Source organism: Delphinus delphis, chromosome 1 (assembly GCF_949987515.2).
Source record: "Delphinus delphis chromosome 1, mDelDel1.2, whole genome shotgun sequence".
Classification (NCBI taxonomy): domain Eukaryota; kingdom Metazoa; phylum Chordata; class Mammalia; order Artiodactyla; family Delphinidae; genus Delphinus; species Delphinus delphis.
Genome location: NC_082683.1, coordinates 43,646,488 through 43,654,564, shown reverse-complemented (window position 1 = coordinate 43,654,564; position 8,077 = coordinate 43,646,488). Strand labels below are relative to the sequence as shown.

Sequence of the window (8,077 nt, the reverse complement as noted above, 5' to 3'; positions counted from 1 at the left end):
GTAGGAGAAAGGAAAAAGTGGCAGCTAGTTTGGAATAGTCACTCCAGTCAGACTGTTGGGGCCTGTCTCCACTGTATCTTTCTGTAGCGGGTCATTTGTCCATGTCCTTCTACTCATGCATCTACCATGGACATGGAGGGAAGGGTGGTAAAATTCCACTTCCCCAGGCATCCCTGCCTGTCATTTACTATTCACTGTCCTAGCCCTTTTCTAGGAGGTCATATGCAGGTAAATAATTTATTCTTCAACAAATATTAAATAATGAGACTTTGCAAAGCCCTTCTTAAACCTGGAATTCTATGGGTGGCAAATTTCCTGACTAATGATAACTCTTTTACTCTCCATTTTTTCCACTGGATAATGTACCCAGTAAATATCTCTCCTTTGTGTCATGTCATATGCTGGACACTGAGGACACAGAAATAAATAAGACCTAGTCCCTGTCCTCAAGGTGCTCAAGTCTTTGGGGGGAAAACGTAGACAACAGCAAAAGACTATGATCAGTACTCATAAAAAGAAGCATGGCACCTACCAGAGCACAGAAGAGGCATCTAGCCCCTTTGAGGGGTGACAGCAGGCTTCCTAGAAGAGGTACAACTTAACCTGGTCTTTGAAAGACAAATAAGAATTACCTAAATTAAGAGGGGGAAAAAAAGTACTCTAGGTATAGAGAAACATGCATGCAAAGGCACTGGAGCGTGAAACCAGATGACATGTTTAGGGTCTACAAATCATTTGGGATGAGGCAAAAAGAGTATGTATGGGAGGAGAAGAGGCAAAGCTGGCAAGGCAGCCTGGGCCAGATTACACCAGGGCTTGTGGGCAAAGGTAAAGAACTTATACTTCATCTTTAATGCTATGTGACCTTTGATTATAACTCTCTTCCTGCACAACTTTTTTTTTTTTTTTGAGAGCATTTGGTTATGTTTAGAAGTCCAGAACAATTTACCCATTCATTCATTTATTCACTTATCAACATGTACTGAGCACCTATTGTATCAATTCGTATGTAGAGACAGGAGGCCTCAGGAATTGACTTTTGGGACACAGTGTGAAATCTTGTGAGCCTTTGTATTTATTTATTTTTGTAAAGTACATAATTTTATTTTGTACATTTACTTTTTTATTTTACTTTTCTAATCGAAGTATAGTTGATTTACAATGTTGTGTTAGTTTCTGGTGTACAGCAAAGTGATTCAGTTATACATATATATATATACATATTCTTTTTCATATTCTTTTCCATTACGGTTTATTACAGGATATTGAATATAGTTCCCTGTGCTATACAGTAGGACTTTGTTGTTTATCTATTTTTATATATAATAATTTATGTCTGCAAATGCCAAACTCCCAATTTATCCCTCCCCCACCCCCTTTCCCCTTTGGGCACTGTAAATTTTTCTGTCTGTGAGTCTGTTTCTGTTTTGAAAATAAGTTCATTTGTGTGATATTTGATCTTTTTTTCTTTTAGGCCACACTGCGAGATATGCAGGATCTTATTTCCCTGACCAGAGATTGAACCTGTGACCCCTGCATTGGGAGCATGGAGTCTTAACCACTGGACTCCCAGGGAAGTCCCTTGTGTCATATTTTAGATTCCACATATAAGTGATATCATATGGTATTTGTCTTTCTCTTTCTGGCTTACTTCACTTAGTATGATAATCCATGTTGCTGCAAATGGCATTATTTCATTCTTTTTTTTTTTTTCAGTACGCGGGCCTGTCACTGCTGTGGCCTCTCCCGTTGCAGAGCACAGGCTCCGGACGCGCAGGCTCAGCGGCCACGGCTCATGGGCCCAGCCGCTCTGCGACATGTGGGATCTTCCCGGACCGGGGCACGAACCCATGTCCCTTGCATCGGCAGGTGGACTCTCAACCACTGCGCCACCAGGGAAGCCCCTACTACATCTTCTTAATCCATTCAGCTGTCAATGGACATTTAGGTTGCTTCCATGTCTTGGTTATTGTAAATAGCGCTGCAATGAACACTGGGGTGCATGTATCTTTATGAATTATAGTTTTCTCCAGATATATGCCTAGGAGTGGGATTGCTGGATCATATAGCAAATCTATTTTTAGTTTTTTAAGGAAACTCCATTCTGTTTTCCACAGTGGCTGCACCAATTTACATTCCAACCAACAGTGTAGGAGGGTTCCCTTTTCTTGTGAGCATTTTTATTTTTTTATTTTATTTAAAAAAAAATTATTTACTTTATTTATTTTTTTTTGGCTGTGTTGGGTCTTCGTTGCTGCACGCAGGCTTTCTCTAGTTGCATCGAGCGGGGGCTGCTCTTCGTTGCGGTGCGCGGGCTTCTCATTGTGGTGGCTTCTCTTGTTGCGAAGCATGGGCTCTCGGAACTCGGGCTTCAGTAGTTGTGGCACGGAGGCTCAGTAGTTGTGGCTCGTGGGCTCTAGAGTGCAGGCTCAATAGTTGTGGCACACATGCCCAGTTGCTCCGTGGTATGTGGGATCCTCCCAGACCAGGGCTCGAACCCATGTCCCCTGCCTTGGCAGGCAGATTCCCAACTGCTGTGCCACCAGAGAAACACTTGTGAGCATTTTTAGAAGGCACTAAATCTCAGCCCAGAGTTGAAATGATTTACTCTGAAACCTGATCCCTTCCCTACCCTTGGTGTTGCAACCCGTTGGGTCACTTGGATTTCCCTGAACATGCTGCAGTGAACCAGGTTGTGGGGCATGTCGTGGGAATGACTACTATCGCAACAGCTGAACCAGTCAGCCTGGGTGGTGAATGAGTGCCTGCTGTGCTCACACACATGGAGGCTCGTGAGCAAGATGGAAAAAGAAGAGACTATCAAGTCCCTGCTGTCTGGGGTTTCACAGTCTAAAAATGCAGAAAGTTAGACCTGGAAGACACGTTAGAGATCATTAGTCATATGGGATAAATAGAGCTCTTACAAAGTGCCTGACTCTGTGTTGGGACCTGAAACCTGGTTTCTACCCTTAAGGAGCTCACAGTCTGGTAAAACAAGTAATGTAAAAATAGATAATGACCACAGTGCTTCAGGAGGTAGAGGAGATCTCAGCTGGCTAACCATGCCCACTGTCAACCAGTGTCCTAAATAAGGACCAGGGGTGTCATAGTCTGAGCTGGTGTCAAGAGGCTGGAGAGAAGTGGGAAGGGCAGCCCACACTGAGAAAATAGCCTGAGGAGTTCCGAGCACAGGAGCAGGGATCAGAGTGATTGGTTTGTCTAGCATCTGTGGGGAAGTATTAAGTGGAGTGGTCAGCAGCAGCCAGATGAGTGGACTTTAATTGCTGAGTTAAGGATGTGGGCAGTGTGGAGCCATTAGTTTCCAACGTGGGGGGGGGGGGTGACACAGTTAGATCTGCCTTTTAGAAAAAGTCCCTTTCATTGTAGGGCTCCAGTGTTGTCATCTGTAAAATGAGGGAGTTGAAGATGATCTTCAAAATCTTTTCAATGCGTAGGTCCTATGAGTCTGATTTGGAGCAGTGCTTCTCAAACTTTATTGTGCATTTGAATCACCCTGGGGATGTTAAAAATGAAGATTCCGGTTTAGTTGGTGTGGCTGGGGCCCAAGAGTCTGCATTTCTACCAAGATCTCAAATGGTGTCAATGCTGCAGATCACACTTTCAGTATCAAGGATTAGCAGATGTTTCCAACCTATAATCTATAAATTGTAGATTATCTGATTTGAAATAGTATCTTATTTAATTTTTACAGTGTTTTAAGGTTTGCAAAGAGATATACCTTATCTCCTTTACTGCTTTCAGCAATTCTTCTTGAGAGGTGTGATAAGGAGACAACACATTCACGGTTGTGTGAGACATCCTTAAAACTTAGGTACCAAAGTTAGTCTGTCTTCTTCCAGCATTGTGGTGGGGTAGGGATTCTAAGCCCCACTTTACAGATGGAGAGACTGGGGATCTGAAAAGAAAATGGATTTAGCTAAGACCAAACACTATAGAAGTGGCAGAACCGGAATTATAATTGAAGCCTCCTGACTCCTATTTCAGTGCTATTTCCAGTGTATTTCTATGCTTCTTCCGGCATCCACTCATTCACTCTATACAGATTTATCATAGAACAACTACATTTCAGACCCATCACAACATGTTAATGTGGAAAGAATGACCTTTCAATAACTGGACTGTTGTAGTTTATCTTATGACAGGGCCAAAAGTAAGCTCATCACACGAGACGAATTGTGCCGAAGCACAGCAGTAGAGGGCTGCCGCTCGCTCAGGCAAAACAGCGCCGTCTGTCCTGCTGTGGTAGCTTTTATTAAAGCATTATCTAGCTTTACACTTTAAGACTTGTTTTCTTAACATTTCAGAAATGCCAAAGCAGCAACTATGTATTTATTAATTATACAAGCAATAATTGGCTTTCTTGAAAACATGCCGTGCTTCGTCCTTGAACGCAAAAGCAGCACAAAGTTCCCACCATTATTTTGATCATACTGAAGTAGCACAAGGACATTTCCTTGCGTTCCCACCACTCTGATTATACTGAGGACATCTCATGGATCAGTGCCCAAAGCACTCAATGCTTCTTCGCAGGCCCCCGGTTTGCCGGGGGGGCTCAAAGCAATCAGGACTGTTTCCAATTCTGGCTTATTCACCAGCCTCCAGTATGCTGAGGGGGGGAGCTCATGGGTCACGTCTCCTTTCCATGTCCTCAGTTATTCCACTACACTGGACCAAGTGAAATATACAAATATAGGGAGAGAGGAAGGTTTATGGAGGGTATGGCTTACTGGTGAGCCGTCAACTCTAAAGGATTATAAAAGAGACCCATTCAGACAAGAGAGATATCATTAATCTCTGACTTTTGTACATACATTTATCAGATATTTACCAAGCCCTACTCAGCTCCAGGTCCTATGTTAGATATTTTTTTAAAAAATTTTTAACATCTTTATTGGAGTATAATTGCTTTAGAATGGTGTGTTAGTTTCTGAGCAATATGGAACGCTTCACGAATTTGTGTGGCATCCTTGCACAAGGGCCATGCTAATTTTCTCTGTATCATTCCAATTTTAGTATATGTGCTACCGAGGCGAGCACCCTATGTTAGATTTTGATGACACAGGCATGAATCAGACAATTCTTAGGAGTTCACAATTTAGTCTAATAGAGCATTTCACTGCTTACAAGCAATTTCTCCACCATTTATAATAGCTGCCATTTGCTGAATGCTTAATATGTGCCCATGTTGTACTAAGCTTTATACATTATTATAATTATATTAATTAATCCTCAAAGTCTCGTTAGAATGTGCATTACATGAGGTCGGAGATTTTTGTCTGTTTTGTTCACTGTTGTATCTCTAGAACCTAGAAGAATGACTGTCACATAATAGGCACTCAAAAAAATTTTGTTGAATGAATAAATAAACAACACTGTTATGTAGAGAGAACCATTACCTCCATTTCCCAGATGAGTAAACTAAGGAGCATGTAGGTGAAATGCTTTGCTTGAGGACTCCCAAATAGTAACAGGCAGAACAAAGACACTTTCAGAAGAACCCATAAATGCCCGACTCCAAACCCAGGAGTCTTACCCTTGGTGTACTGGTGGTTCTCAAACTTTAGCGTGTATCAGAATCACCTGGGGAGTTTGTTAAAACATAGATTGCTGGGCCCCCAAGTTTCTGATTCAGCAGATCTGGAGTAGGGTTGGGGAATATTCATTTCCAACAAATTCCCAGGTGATTCTGATGCTGATGGTCCAGGGATCATACTTTGAAAACCACTAAGTTACCAAACTGCCTCCCAATTTCTCATTTATTCTTAAGGTAGAGAAGAGATTAACATCCCATGGCAGAGAGGAAAATAAGGCCAGGTAAGTCCAAGGTCTTACAGCAAGTGTGGGATTCCGAGGTTAGTGTGATTCTAAAGTCCCTGTCGTTCTTGATAAACCTTGCTGCTTCAGATGATGCTTTACAGGCATGAGACACAGAGGAAGCCAGAGGCAGAGAAGAGTGAAGGTATTTGTTAGGAGGAGGTGAGGGTAAATTTGGAAAGTTTACCATCCAATTTACTGTCCTGAAGGAGGGGTCTGTGGCTCTGTCATTAACTTGCTGTGTACTCTGGGCCAAACCCCGTCCTCTCTCTGGACCGCCCTCCTTCTTTTCCTCTATAAAGCAGGGCCCTCTCCAGCTTGCAGCACAGCCTGGGACCCTCAAAGACAGGCAGGGAAGTAGAGGTTGCATGAAGCCTGTCTCTGATTGCTTGTGCTGGCTCCAGGCAGGTCATGCGGGGACTTTATGATATGCAACCACCGCTGCTGAAACGGGAGTCTGAACAGGACTGGCACCTGTCACGGCCTTTTCCTGTGTTCGGTGGGAGAGATGCAGGGAGAGCAGCTGCAGGCTAGGCCGGCACGGGCTTGGCGGGTTGACTGGCAACAGCGAGAAGGGTAGGGCGTCTCCACGGCTAACCCACCCAGTGCTGAGGGTCCCCAGGGGACCTATAGAGGACAGAACTAGTGCCCCCGGAACAACCCCAGGAAAGCGTAATCATCCTGAGCCTCCTGCCACCCGCAGTTGCATGGGCTGCTGACTGCCGGCTCAGCTTAGACACCAGCGCCAATCCCTGGCCTTCAAAGTGACCTCACAGCAGATGTGATTGGTCCTCTCTCAGCACCGGGCGCGTCCTGTCAGCTCACTGTCAACTGACCTCTGGGGGAGAACTGGCGGGTTGCGTGACCTTGAAGAAATCACTTTACTTCTCTGAACCTCGTTTATAAAATGGATATATTAATACCTGCCCTGAAATGACCCATAAGACAGTGAACATGTCCAGAAAAGACATCATCTCCATAAAATTTTCTTTTATTGTTTGCTTCTGCTTACAAAAGTAACATTATAAAAATAAAGATAGAATACAAACACTGGAAGTTCCTTGTACACTATTTCCTCCCTTTCTCCCAGCTCAAAGTTAACTATTAATAGTTCAGTGTATTTTCTCTCAGGTTTTTTTTCTATGAATATAAAAAGATTATTTTTAAACAAAAATTAAGTTATTCTATACAACTTTTTTCTCACTTAATAATATATTTGAACATCTTTCAAGGTTGGTAGAAAAGACCTTTGTCATTTTTTTAAAATGTCTACATTGTAGTCAAAGCCCTTATCCTTGGATATTTGTTGTTTCTATTATAACAGCAGCAGCAACAACAAAACCTGCAGCAAATTTTATTTATTTGTGTAAGAATTTCTGTAGGATACATTTTTGGAAGTTGAATTTCTGGGTCAAAAATGTAAGCACATTTTAATGACACAAAAAGCACAGGCAACAAAAACAAAAATAAACACGTGGGACTACATTAAACTGAAAAGCATCTGCACAGCAAAGGAAACAGCCAACAGAATGAAAAGGCAGCCTATGGAATGGGAGGGAATGTTTGCAAACCAGATATCTGATAAGGGGTTAACCTCCCGGATATGTGGGGAACTCCTACATCTCAATAGCAAAAAACTTATAACATGATTTAAAAATAAGCTAGGGACTTGAGTGGTCCTTAGCTCACAAAGATGTGCAAATGGTCGACAGGTATATGAAAAGATGCCTCAGAAGTCACTAATCATCAGGAAAATGCAAATCAGAACCACAATGAAGTATTGTGAGTTACTGCCTCACAACTATTGGGATGGCTATTATGAAAAGTAACAAAAGACAACAAGTGACATCGAGGATATGGAGAAATTGGAACCCTTGAACACTGTTGATGGAAATGCAAAATGGTGCAGCCATTATGAAAAACAGCATGGAGATTCCCCCAAAATTTAAACATAGAATTATCATATGATCCAGTGTTCCCACTTCTGAGCATTTATCCAAAAGAACTGAAATCAGCCTCTTGAAGAAATATTAGCACCTCCCCATGTTCATTGCAGCACTGTTCACAGAGTTTGTTTTTGACTATTCACAGTGTCAAAAATCAAACCCTGCATACTGAATAAAACAAGGCAGAAAGATGAGTTTATTGCAAGGCTTTCAACCTGCAAGTGAGGAAACTCAAGGCTACAAGGAGCGATGAGTTCTGAGTTGCTCACAGACTAAGGGATTTTTATGGTGTAAGT

The 8,077-nt window shown here is 42.4% G+C and overlaps 1 non-coding gene across 1 annotated transcript; it reads right to left on the bottom strand.

Annotated features, from left to right (window-relative positions):
- Nucleotides 1–4,951: 4,951 nt before the first annotated feature.
- LOC132416101 (U6 spliceosomal RNA) lies at nt 4,952–5,058 on the bottom strand. Its single transcript, XR_009517466.1, has one exon. It is a non-coding gene; the product is annotated as a U6 spliceosomal RNA (small nuclear RNA).
- Nucleotides 5,059–8,077: the final 3,019 nt, after the last annotated feature.